This window comes from Echinops telfairi, unplaced genomic scaffold, assembly GCF_000313985.2.
Source record: "Echinops telfairi isolate 266 unplaced genomic scaffold, ASM31398v2 ScPeMD7_7468;HRSCAF=8506_0, whole genome shotgun sequence".
NCBI lineage: Eukaryota > Metazoa > Chordata > Mammalia > Afrosoricida > Tenrecidae > Echinops > Echinops telfairi.
Window position 1 is genome coordinate 12684856 of NW_022111369.1, and position 14767 is coordinate 12699622.

Below are 14767 nucleotides of genomic sequence, written 5' to 3' on the forward strand. Positions count from 1 at the left end.
GGACAGGGCAAGATATGACAAAATAATAATTTATAAATTATCGAGGGCTCATGAGGGAGGGGATAGAGGGGAGGGAGGGGAAAAAATGAGGACCTGCTGCCAGGGGCTTAAGTGGAGAACAAATGTTTTGAGAGTGATGAGGGTAATGAATGTACAAATGTGCTTTATGCAACAGATGTATGTACGGATTGTGATAAGCGTTGTATGAGCCCCTAATAAAACGATAAAAAAAAATCATCAATCCCCCCCCCAAAAAGACAGTTGTGCACACAGAACAAGGGTGTATTATGAGGTTTAAAATCAGGGATGAGTGTATCAGGGTTGTGTCCACTCACCATGCTTCTTCAAACTGTATGCTAAGCAAATAATCAGATAAACTGGCTTATAGGAAGGAGAATGCAGTGTTTCGACTGGAGGAAGGCCTGTTAACAACATGCAATATGCAGATGACACAACCTGGCTTGCTGAAAGTGAGGAAGACTTGAAGCACTTGCTGATGAAGAACAAGGATTGCAGTCTTCAATATGATTACAATTTAACAAAATTTCTACCTTTAATGCAAAGAAAAATCAAAATTATCACAATTCAACCAATAGGTGACATTATGATAAATGGAGAAAAATTGGAAATTGTCAAGGATTCTGTCTTGTTTGGGTTCATAATCAATGCACATGGAAGCAACAGTCAAGAGATTGAAGGTCACATTGAATTAGGTAAATCTGTACACAAGACCTCTTTAAAGTCTCAAAAAGCAAAGGTGTTACTCTGACTACTAAGATGGGCCTGGCACAAGCCATGGTATTTTCAATCATCTCATATATGTGTGAAAGTTGGACATTGAATATGGAATATCAAAGAGTAATTGATGCATTTGAATTATCATTTGAGTGAAGAATATTGAAAGTACCATGGACTGCCAAAAGAACAAACAAATCTGCCTTGGAAGAAGCACAGAGACAGTGCTTCTGCAAAGGAAGGATTGTGAGACTTTGTCTCACATTCTTTGGATATGTTATCAGATAAGACCGTTCCCTGGAGAAGGGCATCCTGGTTGGTAAAAGTAGAAGGGCAGTGACAAAGAGGAAGACCCTCAACAAGATAGACTGACAAAGAGCTTGCAATGATGGGGTCAAACATGAAAATGATTGTCAGGGTGGTGCATAATTGTATGTAGAATCACTGTGAGTCAATGGCACATAACAACAACATACCTCTTAAATTTTTCTTGCACTGAAATTGGTTTTCTTGGAAATTAATATAGCTCTTCATCATTCTTTAGATTTAGACTAGCATAGTATGTTTATCTACATTCTTTTTTTTTAATAGTTTATGTGTTTATTTATATTTAGAGTGAATTCTTGTAGACTATATAAAGATGTGTTGTTTGTTTTTGGTTGTTTATTTTCAACACAATCAGGTGGTTTCTTCCTTTAGGTGACATGTTTTGATTATTTACATTTAAAGTGAATATTGGTATAATTGTATTAATACCTGCCATATTTTTTTTAATATCTATTAATATTCCTTAATTGTTCTTTTTTTTTAAAGTCATTTTATTGGGGGCTCGTACAATTCTTATCACAATCCATACATCCATCCATTGTGTCAAGCACATATGTACATTCGCTGCCCTCATCATTCTCAAAACATTTTCCTTCTACTTGAGCCCTTAATATCGGCTGCTAATTTCCTCCCCCTCCCCTCTCCCCCCTACCTCATGAACCCTTCATAATTCATAAATTATTATTATTTTGTCATATGATACACTGTCCAACGCCCCCCCCCTCTTCTCTGCTGTACATCCTCCAGGGAGGAGGCTGTATGTAGATTCTTCCTTGCTTGTACTTGTTAAAATCTTTTCCTCTCTGCTTTTGCTTTTACTTCTTTAATTAGACGTTGTGTTTATTCAATTTTAGTAAATCTATTGTCCTGGTGTTTAATATATTTTTGATAGTTTGTCCTAAAGTGGGCAAAGTAAATTTACAATCTAACTTTATCTTCAAATAAAATTTTGCCTCTTTATGATTAGTCTAAGAACTTTGTAGGAAAATATTCCCAACTCCTCTCTCACTTTCTTATAATAGTGTTGCCTTACATTTTATTTATCCATAAACTATAATATTCTATTAATTTTATGTTAAATAAATTGTTCTCATTAGATCAGGCAATTTTTAAAAATCGGTAAGATTTTTTTTTGCCATCATTTAGCCTTTGTAGATAGTCTTCATTTCTTTAACTAAATTTTAGTTTTTGTTCTATATACTATTTTCTTCCTTCTCTTTGAGGAAGTTCTTTTAACAGTACTTGCTAATTGGCTCTAGCTGTACAAATAGCCACTATATTTGAGCATCTGAAAAAGTCATTATTACTTCAGTTTTGAAGGATAATGTGTTGGCTACAGAATTCTATGATGGTGTTTTTGTTTTGTTTTGTTTTCATTTTTTCAACAGTCTAATATTCACACCACACTCTCTTGCTTTCATCATTTATTTTTTTTAAATCATTTTATTAGGGGCTCATACAACTCTTATCACAATTCATATGCACACCAATTGTGTAAAGCGCATTTGTACATTCATTGCCCTCATCATTCTCAAAACATTTTCTCTCCACTTAAATCCCTGGTATTAGGTCCTCATTTTTCCCCTCCCTCCCCGCTCCCCCCTCCCTCATGAGCCCTTGATAGTTTATAAATGGGTATTTTGTCATATCTTGCCCTGTCCGACGTCTCCATTCACCCACTTTTCTGTTGTCCGTCCCCCAGGGAGGAGGTCACACATAGTTCCTTGCAACCGGTTCCCTCTTTCCAACCCACTCTCCCTCCACCCTCCCTGTTTCGCCACTCACACCACTGGTCCTGTAGGGTTCATCTGCCCTGGATTCCGTGTATTTTCAGTTCCTATCTGTACCAGTGTACATCCTCTTGTGTAGCCAGACTTGCAAGGTCGAATTCGAGTCATGGTAGTGGGAGCGGGGAGGAAACATTTAGGAACTAGAGGAAAGTTGTATTTCTCATCGTTGTTACATCGCACCCTGACTGGCTCATCTCCTCCCTGAGACCCCTCTGCAAGGGGACCTCCAGTGGCCTACCGATGGACTCTGGGTCTCCACTCCGCACTCCTCCCATCATTCACTATGGTAAGATTTTCTGTTCTGATGATGCCTTACACCTGATCCCTTCGACACCTCAGGATCGCACAGGCTGGTGTGCTTCTTCCATGTGGGCTTTGTTGCCTCTGAGCTTGATGGCCGCTTGAGTAAGAGAGATCTGATGAAATTGTTACTGAGATAACTTTATCTGCCTTCTTAAGTAAGCTTTTCTTCTCCCTCTACCTTTTCCCCCGGATTATCTTTCATTTTCTACAGTTTGTAGATCGTATCATCCTACTTGCTGCTCTCTATGCTTCCTGAATCTGGTTTGGTGTCTGTGGACAATTTTGAAGGATTTCTCAGTCATTGTTGCTTCAATGTTATTCTGTGCTGAGAGCCCTCCCTCTCTCGACGATTGAGGGATGGGAGGGGTTGTTACATGGCGTGCACTGGAAAGATGAGTATATATCAAAGTCACAAATCTACCTGAACAGTTAAAACCATGTCAGTTGACCCCTCCTCTGATGCATGCTGGACTTGATTTGGTTTTCAACATTTTCTGTATTTTTATTTTGTTTTGTTTTTGTTTGTTCATATGATGGTGTATCTCAGAGGTGTTATGTCATTGCTGGTCACCCTCTTGACATTGTGTTATATGTTTTTCTGTGTTTCAGTATATGAAACTCAGGATTAATGAGCCTATAGGGACAGCAAGTAGAATAGGGATTTCTGTGGGGCAGGGGGAGGAGGGGAGCGCTGTTGGTAGGGGGTAAGAAAAAGGAGACAATGTCAAGGAGCCCAGAAAGAAAAAGGATGTTTGGAAACTGACTGTGATAGTAATTGTACAATTCTGCTTGACCTGATTGAACTATGGGATAAGTATTAACTCCCAATTAATAATAATTAAACAAATATTCTGTTCTTTACTAATAAACTCATTACATTCTGTCACGCCTTTTGTAATTGTCTCATAATTACTTCATATTTTGCTTCCTTTTCAAAATGTTTTCTATTTTTTAATTTTAGTACAGTTCCAGAATATTTACACTTAGACATGGTGACATGAGAAGAAAACTTATGGGGAATAGGCATGCATGCATGCAGTTCGATAAACTAGCAATATATCTAGTCTTAAAAGGTTGCTATAAAACAGCATATACTTGATGGCAGTGAATTTTCTTTTTGGCTTAAATAAAATGAATTACCTTTAATACTTATTGAAGGGTTTGAGGATTATTTGAAGACAGTTCATTAAGAAATGTTTAAAATAGGATTCATCATATTTATAAAATTTGAGTTTAAAATGTTTCTCATGATGAAATTATAGATTGATTACAATATGCCATTAACAAAAAATAGGTAAATTTGGATAATGTCACAAAAGTAGAATAAAGGTAGAAGTCCTGGCCCTGTGACCGAGTTGATTATGATACCACACTTCAGAACTCCCAGAGCCATTAACAGAATTTGCTTTTGCAGCTAGTTATACTATGGTTTAGCTTCCCTTCCAAAAAATATTGCATCACAGATAATGTACCCAGAGTACTCTTAAATAAATCTGGTGCATGCAATCTCAGGCTTCCAGAAAAACAAACAAACTAACTTTGACAATGTGTCTCCTTAGCATTAGAGTGTGTTATTGGAGGGGAAAAGACACCTTTCCTTTTATCCATGGCATGTCTTATATCTAAATTATTTATTGTAGGACTGTTATGGCTTAGACCTCATGACATATAATTCTCTATAACAACCCTTGAGATTGGTGGTACCATATTCCTGTGATCCTAAGACACATTGATTTTAATAAGCTTTATCAATATGTAACAGCTATTAATGATGATAAGGAAACAGTATTATGATACAGCTCAATCAATGTTTTCTTATAAGCATTTACTGTTTACATTTTAGGGTATTTTTTTCATAGACTTTCACCAAAACAAAATAAAAACAAAACCTACTGCCATCAAGTCAAATCTGACTCATGGCAAAATAAAAGAAGGAAAATGAAACGAAGAAAGAAGAAAATTACCATTAAAAACTCATATGGATTTACATCTAGAGCTTTAAAACTTGACTATTCTGGTAAGAAACTCTGGACAAAGGTCTTTGGGCAATAAGTTGTTTCAAACCGTGGCAGACTCTATTGCTGACATTAATCAGGTATGTGTACCACAATGCCTTGCACAATTGCTTAAGGTCATAATACTTTATTTAAAAACATGCATGTGAATTTAGTTGGTAGATTTATTTTTGCTTATTATAAATACTTCTAAATAAACTACGCAGTCGCTTAGTAAAATTATTTTAATACTTCAACATGAAATTTAGTAATAATTTTCATAAATATTGTTTATGATTCCTGAGTTCAATGAGAATAGCTTTGTATTCTTGTATAACTTTAATGGTAAAATTCATACTCAAAATCAGTCTAGAATTTTCTTAGGTAATACCTTGTTGTATCTATCAGAAATATCCGCATGACCAGGAAAATGGTATGGGAATCATGTGTGTCTTTAGGGTAGTAAATCAGGTTAAATATATTATTGTGAAAAAAATTATACAGAGAATTTTGTTATTCACTACTACCCATACTGTTAATTTATCAAAAGCAAAATATTATCTCATGAAAATATAAATCATATATTTATAATTATATGCATATTAACTTAACAATATATAGAGTAGCCAATAAAATAAAACTATCTATATCATACTGAGTTTGTAGCAGGATACCTTAAACCTGTAAACCATGAAAGTTACGTGAATTAATTGTGTTTTACTTTATCTAAAAATCTAGGAGCCCTGGTGGTGTAGTGGTTATGTGTTGGGCGGGTAACCACAAGACCACCAGTTCGAAACCACAGACTGCTCTGCAGAAGGCTGAGTCTTTCTACTCCCATATGGAGTTACAGTCTTGGACACCCGCCGGGGCAGTTCTACCTAGGGCTGCAGGGTCACTAGCAGTGAATTTGTTTGTTTACTTTTGGTGTATCTAAAATCTGTTAGATTTTAGGAGTAGTTTAGGGAGAAGACAGGTACAGACTAGTGAATAAGTTGGGGCAAAATGACACTGAATTCCAGGTAGAGGAAGGGAAAACCACCACTTTTAGAGTTTTAATACTTATTTGGAGTCAATTTTGTTTTTTTCAAAATGTTCCTAGAACAAAAAAAAATAATATTTGAAATAAGCTATAAACTTGTATACATTTGAATGATTCTTTCTATTGAACTAATGAGTTTGGGCCTTATTGAAGGTAATATGGGCGGCCTACCACCCACACGCCCTTTTATGTGATGAAGAAAAGGACTGCTTATTATTTTGTTTAATCCTCTTACTATATTACCGAGGAAAGAAAATCACATCATCACCCTCGTGATCATCAACAACAATGCAAACATAAAGTCAGTGCATAAAAGAGAACTGCTCAATGTCAAAGAATTATTTCCAGAAATTCCAGAGAGCATGATGAAAATTTCAACTCCATTCTCTCTTTAGGCCAAATCCTAGTTGGAAAATCTCCCCCAACATTCGCAAGAAGGGTCTTTGAATGTACAAAATCAAAACCACACTCACTGTCATGAGGCAATGCCGACTCAGAGTGACGCTCTGTGAGTTTCCAGGACTGTCATTGTTTACAATAATAGAAAAACCAGGTTTTTCTCCCATGGAGTAGCTAGCTAGTGGTTTCAAACTGCTCACATTGGGGATCATAGCCCAACGTATAACCACTATGCCAAGAGGGCTCCTTTAATTGCTCTACAGGAGTATATCAAAGATTGTGTAGGATCCAAAGACTGCCAGGAACCTTGTACTTGAGGTTTGTGTGGTGGGGGTGGACGGGTGGGAGGGGGAGGCAGTTTAAAAAATAAAATATATAGAAGTTCAGGAGAAACAACACAATTGACTCAATTTACATCTATAGAGCACCAAATCTAGTGATGAAAGAAGAATTCACATTCTTTTTCCCAAAGGCAAAGGGGGGACTATTTGCCAAAATTTGCTAGATGATGAGGCATAATTAAAATTTCAAATGATTAAAATTATTCATCAAATGTTTTCTGAACACAGTATAATTAAGTTAGAAAGCACTATCAAAAAGATAATTAGGAAATGACAAGCATTCCAGGTAAAACCAATACAGTTTTATATAATCAATTGTCAAGACAGATATTGAAACAGGATTACATATTTTATTTTACAGTTTAAGTTTGAGATTATTGTAAATTCATAGGTCCTGGTTGTTCAGCACCTAAATCACTCAGCTCCTAACCAAAAGGTTGCTGGTGTGAAAGACGTGGCTGTCTATTGTGGTAGAAAGACGTGGCTGTCTGTGGTAGAAAGACGTGGCTGTCTACTTCTGTAAAGATTACAACCTTGGAAACCTTGTGAGGTTTCCTCCTCTGTCTTACATGCTCAGTATGAGTTGGAGTCAACTCAACAGCAATAGGTTGTTGAAATTTTAAATTTGTAGGTAATCATAATAAATAATATAGAAAGATCTCAGGTGGACCTTACTCATTTTCTCCAAATGGTAAGATCATGCAAAAGTACAATATTGACATTGATAGAGTAAAAAACCAGCGCCCATCTATAATGTTTCATGCTGTGGTTAACTTGCATTTTGCCATGATAATGGAAATGGCATCACTGAAATTTCAAATACCAGAAGGTTCTCTCATGTGGACAGGTCTCAACACAGCTTTCAGATTAATACAGACTAGGAAGAATGGCCTAGGGACCCATTACCAAAAGCCACACTCTGGGTACAAGAGAATGCTGACTGATTAAGTGCTAAGAAATGAGCCTCACAGCCCTGTCCAGTGAAAACGCTGAAAGCAATGAATAGCACTGTGACAACAAATTTCCTTTTCCAATGTGGCAGAGATTATAGAAAAAATAAACCCTCAGGGTAGTGATAATTGTTAAAATTATGTGGCAAATAAGACAAAACCCCTTATATATGCTTTAAAATTCCAAACTTAAGAACATGAGTGAATATTAAAATAAAAAATTTGTTTGGTAAACATTGACTTCCATATTTTAGAAGCCCTAGTGTCATTCTGTTTATGCATTGGGCTGCAATACACAAGGGCGAGAGTTCAAAACCACCAGCTGTTCCTCAGGAGGAAGATGAGGCTTTCTATTCCAGTAAACAGTTACAGTCTCAGACACTCACAGGGGCAGTCATTCTTTGTCCTAGATGGTCGCTGAGTGGGCATCAACTCGTTGGCAGTGAGGGCCACGTCCTGAAGTTAGTAATGACTCGGAAAAGCTAGACCAAAACATTCGCACACTAGAGAGATATATTCATTCATTATTAAGGAGGAACCAAGTCATCTCTCTTGGGGACAATGGCTTATGAATTCAAACTTATTTTAGCTAACACTATATCAGAGTCACAACAACTTTCCAGGACAATGTTACATCTAGGGAGATACCCAGGCTTAGTTTTTCTAATAGATGGTTTTCATGAAAACTAATCTTATCTTTTCTCTGCCACCATTCCATTTGGTAGATAAATGATGCAATTTCAATGAACGATTTTTAAAAATGAAATGCAAATGGTATCCAATGCAAGCGAGGCAAGTTGTGTTGTGAATTTAATATTGTTGTTGTTATTCCAGTCTTATATTGAGAGATGCATCATATCCAGGGACGATGTTTGCTGAGCTCTGGACTTGAGAATTGCTCAACATCTTATGTAAAACCCCATGGGATCCATCAGTTTCTTAAATACTTGTATTTAGGCACCAACCTTTTTCTTCCACTGCAGCCTCATGTTCGAATCATGTTTAAGTTAATTCACTTTTGTGCTTTGTTATGACATGTTAAAACATATGTAAAAGTAGGAGGAGAATAGAAAATTGATTCTGTGTATTAGCCACTTTATTTTACAAATTATGAATAGTAGTCAATCAATTTGCCCTACTGGGTGAAAAAAAAGTGCTTAGTGAAACTGATGTGGTCTTTGTCTACAGACCTTTTCAGGGACCAGAGATGGGGAAATATTTCCAGTTCATTCTGGAGTCTGACTGCTATTCATAAGCTTGGAGTAAAAAATACCACCACCACCACCAACAACAAAAAAACCTATGAGACCTGAGCCACAAATTAGATGTCAGAAGATTTTTATTGAAACAAGTCTTCATTCCATAATATTAAATGGTATTATCTTAAGGAAATGCCAATCCAAGAGAAATGACTGGGTTTTCCCTTCACATTTTATGTTGCAGTGTCCTATTAGGTTTCTGTGCAGCATTTTCTACCTGTATTTGTAGCATTTTCTATGGCCATACTCAGAATATACTTTAAAAAAATACAAGCCCATCCCAAACAACCCAAGAATGCAAACGAACCCCTCTTTTCAACCCCATATGCTTTCAATTTTGGATATTTCTTTTCATGTAGCTCTTCATATGTAAAGAAGATCTATAGAGGTCAGATAGTACAGATTTTCCATTTTTCACGTCACTGAACTAACAAAACAACAAACTCCCATTTCATTAATATGTTAGAGAAAAATAACTCTCTTTCCTATTCATCTTATTTTCATAATGATTGCCTTTTTTTTTTTTTCACTCGTTGAAATAAAAACCCATGTTCCTGTACCAAACTGTGATATTGTATTGTGCAGGCTCATACATCCTAGCTCAGTGTCATGGTCATACTCTAGGGACTCCACATTACAATGCAAGCCTAGAAACAATGATAGAACAAGCAAAAACTAACAGGCAGGATTGTACAAGTTTGGTTTGACAAAACTGTAAATATTTTTATATGTTTTGTGATTTATATGCCTGATATATGGTTTTGCCACACATATTTGAGCTACATTGTTTACATTTATAGGTTTACAAGAAGTTCATTTTCCAGATCTCACTCTGATTCTCTTAATTATATACTTTTTTTTAACTTCACAAATAGGAATCCCATTGAATTACAAGTTTCGATAAAAAATTGTTAAACGAGGCCCCTCAGAGATCTCACACGTCAGTAAAGGGAGAGGGTTGCTGTGGGAGTTGAGCTAACTTTTCATAATACCCTATGGAAACTTGATTGTGGCTGTGCGATATACATATGGAGGAATCTCTTTGAACACAGGGTTTTCTTTAGTGCAACTCTTAGATCTTCAATCTACCTGCCAGTCTTGAAGGATGTCAGATTGGGAATTTCCTAGCAGGTAAAAATTACCAATTAATTCAGGATTTGCCTTAGGGTGAAGGATTTGTGGAATTGGTGATAGAAGCATCTTTTGATCAGTTACAGAAATGGATGGATATTTTTTTCTATATTATTATGCACATATATGTATATTAACTATTTCCTTTTGTTAATTTTGCTAATATTCTACTATTGTTTTATTTAAGGTGTTGTGGTGCCCTAGTGGTTACAAGTGGCGCTACTCACTTTGAGGTCTACAGTTCAAAATCACCACCCACTCTGAAGGAGACAGGCCAGGTTTTCTACTCCTGTAAAGAGTTACCGTCTTGGAAACCCACAGGGGCAGTTCAACACTATCGCATAGGTTCTAGGAGTTGGCATTGACTTGATAGCAGGGAGTTTGGTGTTTTGGTTTGAGTAGTCTTATGTAAGGATTTGTGAATGAAAAATAACACAAAATTAGTATACATAACACATCACAAGTAAACTAAAATGAGCATAAGCATCATCCAGAGTGACTAATAGTATTTTTTGCTTTCAACTGTGAAGATGTAAAGATTTAAAATTGCATGAAGGTTAATTGTATCCAGGAAGATGAGTGGAGTTGTCATTGTTGCTATATTAGAATAACTGTTATTATTTTGATGCTGCTTAAGTACAGTTATGAAAGTTATCTTTTGATCCAAAAAAGAGGGTGGCATGTAGCTAATGACTAGATTTATGAAGCTTCTGTCAGTGATCTAAACATGAGAACCTCATGGTCCTCCTTCATTACAAGCAAAAGATATAAAACCAGCTCTGCAATTAGTGGGTAACTGCAGACAAGTTCTCTCAGTGATATATTTGACTTAGCCTCAAGAGGGTACCATTCACAAAAATGTTAATCGAAAGAGTATCTTCCAAGCGGGTCTGGTGGTGCACTTCCATTCAAAGCAGAAGGGTATGGTGACAGTTTTATGGGGCTCTAGAGAGTTATTTTTTCTTAAGGTCAAGGTAATAACAGGGACTTATTGTGATGAAATTTTAAGAAAATTGAAAGATGCATTGCTGAGAAAAAGCAAGGAAATTGTGTTAAGAAGTTACCCCTATCGTGTCAATAGTAATGCTTTTCCCATTCTCCAAGGGTACAAAAGGCTATCCTATGAGGATTATATTTGGGAAATTTTACTATCCACTTTACAACCTTGATCTTGCCTAAAATTTAAGGAACATTTCAAAAGAGCATGATGTGAGTTCCTGGTGGATGCCAAAACTGTGATTTTGATGTGGTATAATTTCAAAATAGCAGAATTCTCTTTGGAAGAATTAGAGAAATGGAAACACCACTTCTGAAGTCTATAGACCTATATGTTGAGGAACAATAGCTTGGCATTTTTATTTAATAAGGAACTGTATGATTTTACCTAGCTGCATATAAGTTTTTATGTATGCTCCTGAATAGCTTATACTTATACCCTTCCATTCTTCATTCTTACGGAACTGCCAGAAGTTGAGGCCACATCCCGAAGAGGATAGGGAACAAGGGATATAATTGCTGATATTAGATGGATCTTGACCAAAAGAAGAGGATACCAGAAAGATGTTTACTTGTGTTTCATCGGCTATGTAAAAGCATTTGACTACGTGGACCAGAACACTTCATTGTACTTGTTTGGGATTTGTACATGGATCAAGAGGCAGTTGTGTGAACAGAACAAGGGAATACTACCTGGTATAAAATCAGGAATGGTTTGGATGAGGGTAGTATTCACACACCATCCTTGTTCAATCTGTGTGTTGAGCAAGTCATCAGAAGTTGGACTAGACGAAGAAGAGTGCTGCATCAGGATAAGAAGAAGGCTGATTAGCAACCTGTGGTATGCAGATGAAACAACCTGGATTGCTGAAAGTGAAGAGAAATTGAAGCACTTGCTGATGAAGATAAAGGATTGTAGCCTTCAGTATGGATTACAACTCCATGTAAGGAAGACCCAAATCCTCACAACTGGACCAATAGATAACATTGTGATAAATGTAAATAACATTGACCTTGCCACAGATTTTCTCTTGCTTGGAATCACAAGCAATGTTCATGGAATCAACAGTCAAGAGGTCAAAGGAAGTATTGCATTAGATAAATTTGCTGCACAAAACCTCTTCTGGGTATTTAAGAACAAGGATGTTTCTTCGAGATTTAAGATGTGCCTGACTCAAGTCAGGTATTCTCAATGGCATCATATATGAAAGTTGAGCACTGAAAAAACAATACCATGGAAAAATCAATGCATTTGAAATGTAATGCTGCAAAAGAATATTGAAAGGACCATGGGCAGCTAAAAGGATAAACATATCTGTATTGGAAGAAGTAGGGCCAGAGTGCTTCTTGGAGATAGGATGATGAGACTTTGTCTTATACAGTGTGGCCATACTGTCAGAAAGGCCACTCCCTCTAGAAGGACATCATGTTCTGTAAAGTGGAAGGACGGGGAAAAAGGAAAAGGTTTTCAATTAGATGAATTGAAACAGTGGCTGCATCAATGGGCTTGGGTGTGGGAACAGTTGTAACGATGGCTCGGTACTGGCGGTGGTTCTTTCTGTGTGCACAGTGTTGCTATGGGTCAGAGTCCACGAGATGACCCCTAACAACAGCAGTGTTAATTCCCAGAACTCCACTCACATTTTTAATACTCAATTTGTACTGACATAAATTGGTACATTTGGAAGAGCCTTGGAATTTCAGTCAAGTGATGGGTTTCTAGTTTTTCTTGTTTCTTGCTTGATTGCAATGGATATATTACTTGATTTCCCTTCTAAATTCTTAATTGTAAAATTGAAGAGTTATAGTTTATTATTTTAAATCCTATTCTCAAAGGTTATATAAATTAGAGTTATCAAAATCCTAATTACTACTAATAAATGTTATGAATAAAGCTTATATCTCTAAACTGTGATTATAAAGTTTAAATGTTGTAACATATTAGTCATACCAGCTAAATTTATCTTCTTGGTTGCAGACAATTTTTTCTACCCTGTCAAGATCAGTTTTTAAAGCTATATAGCCAATACGCTGATAAAAGCAATATGAGCAATTTTGTTCATCATTTGTATGTGCAAAATTAATTGATCAGCATCAATAATCTATTCTTTGTTTATTTTAATCATTTTATTAGGGCCTCTTACAGCTCTTATAACATTCCATATATCAATTGTATCCAGCATATTTGTACATATGTTGCCATCATAATTTTCTAAACATTTACTTTCTATTTGAGCCCTTAATATCAGCTCCTCTTTTTTCCCTCCCTCCACCTGTTCCCACCCTCATGACTCCTTGATAAATTAGAAATTATTATTGTTTTCATATCTTACACTGACCCCTATCTCCCTTCACCCACATTTCTGTTGTTCATCCTCTTCGGAAGAACCACTGTGACTGGTTCCCCCTTTTCGTCCCCCCACCCCCACCTTCCTCTTACCCTCCTGGTATCGCTACTCCAGTTTCTGTTTCTAAAGGGTTTATCTGCCTTGGATTCTGTGTGTCTTACCTGTACCATATCTGTACCAGTGTACATGCCAAAGTCTACTCAGAACTGAAAGGCGGGACTGGGGTCATGATAGCAGGGGAGAGGAAGCCTCAAAAAAAACAGAGGAATATTGTGTGTTTCTTTGGTACTATACTGTGCCCTGGTGGATTCATCCCTTCCTTGTGACCCTCCTATGAGGGGTTGTCCTGTTGTCTATATATGGCTTTGGGAGTCTCTGCTCTGACCCCCTCATTCTCAGCAATATGCCTTCTTGTTTCTTTGTTTTGGATTTCCTAGTGCCTGTTACCTGATGTATTTGACCCCGCATGATTGCACAAATTAGTGTGCTTTTTGCATGTGGGCTTGTTGCTTCTTTTCTAGAAGACTGCTTGTTTACCTTCAAGCCTTTAACACCCCAGGTGCTATGTCTTTTGATAGCTGAGCACCATCAGCTTTCTTCACCACATTTGCTTATGCACCCATTTTGTCTTCAGGGTTCATGCCCAGGACAGTAACCATCACAGAATGCCAGGTTGTTATATCCACTTTCTCACTGTATTGCCATATAAATATAATGTACATATGCCAATACCTTTATTTTTATGAATTAATATATTTACATAAGTGCACACTTATTTTTATACCTCTATCCATAGCTTTGTTTCTTAGATCTTTCATCTGTTTCCTTTTACCTTTCTCCATTCCCATCATCATGCTTGCCCTTCTTCTGCTTCGTAGTAATTCCTCTCAGCTAGATTGCTGTTGCTCAACACTAACAGAAAATCTACATCTTCCTTCTTGTTGCATTTAATTCCCTAGTTGTTCTCTTGTCTGTGGCATTGTTTGCTCACTGCTCCTTTCCCCCTCCTCCTCCTTCCCCAAGTCCCTCTGTAACTGCCAGTCCCCTTGCTTTCTCCTCAGGCTTGCTTCCCATGCCTATCTTATAGAGGTAGGCAAAACAACAACAGAGACAAAAAAAAAAAAAAAAAGATTGAATAAAAAGAGAAAAAAA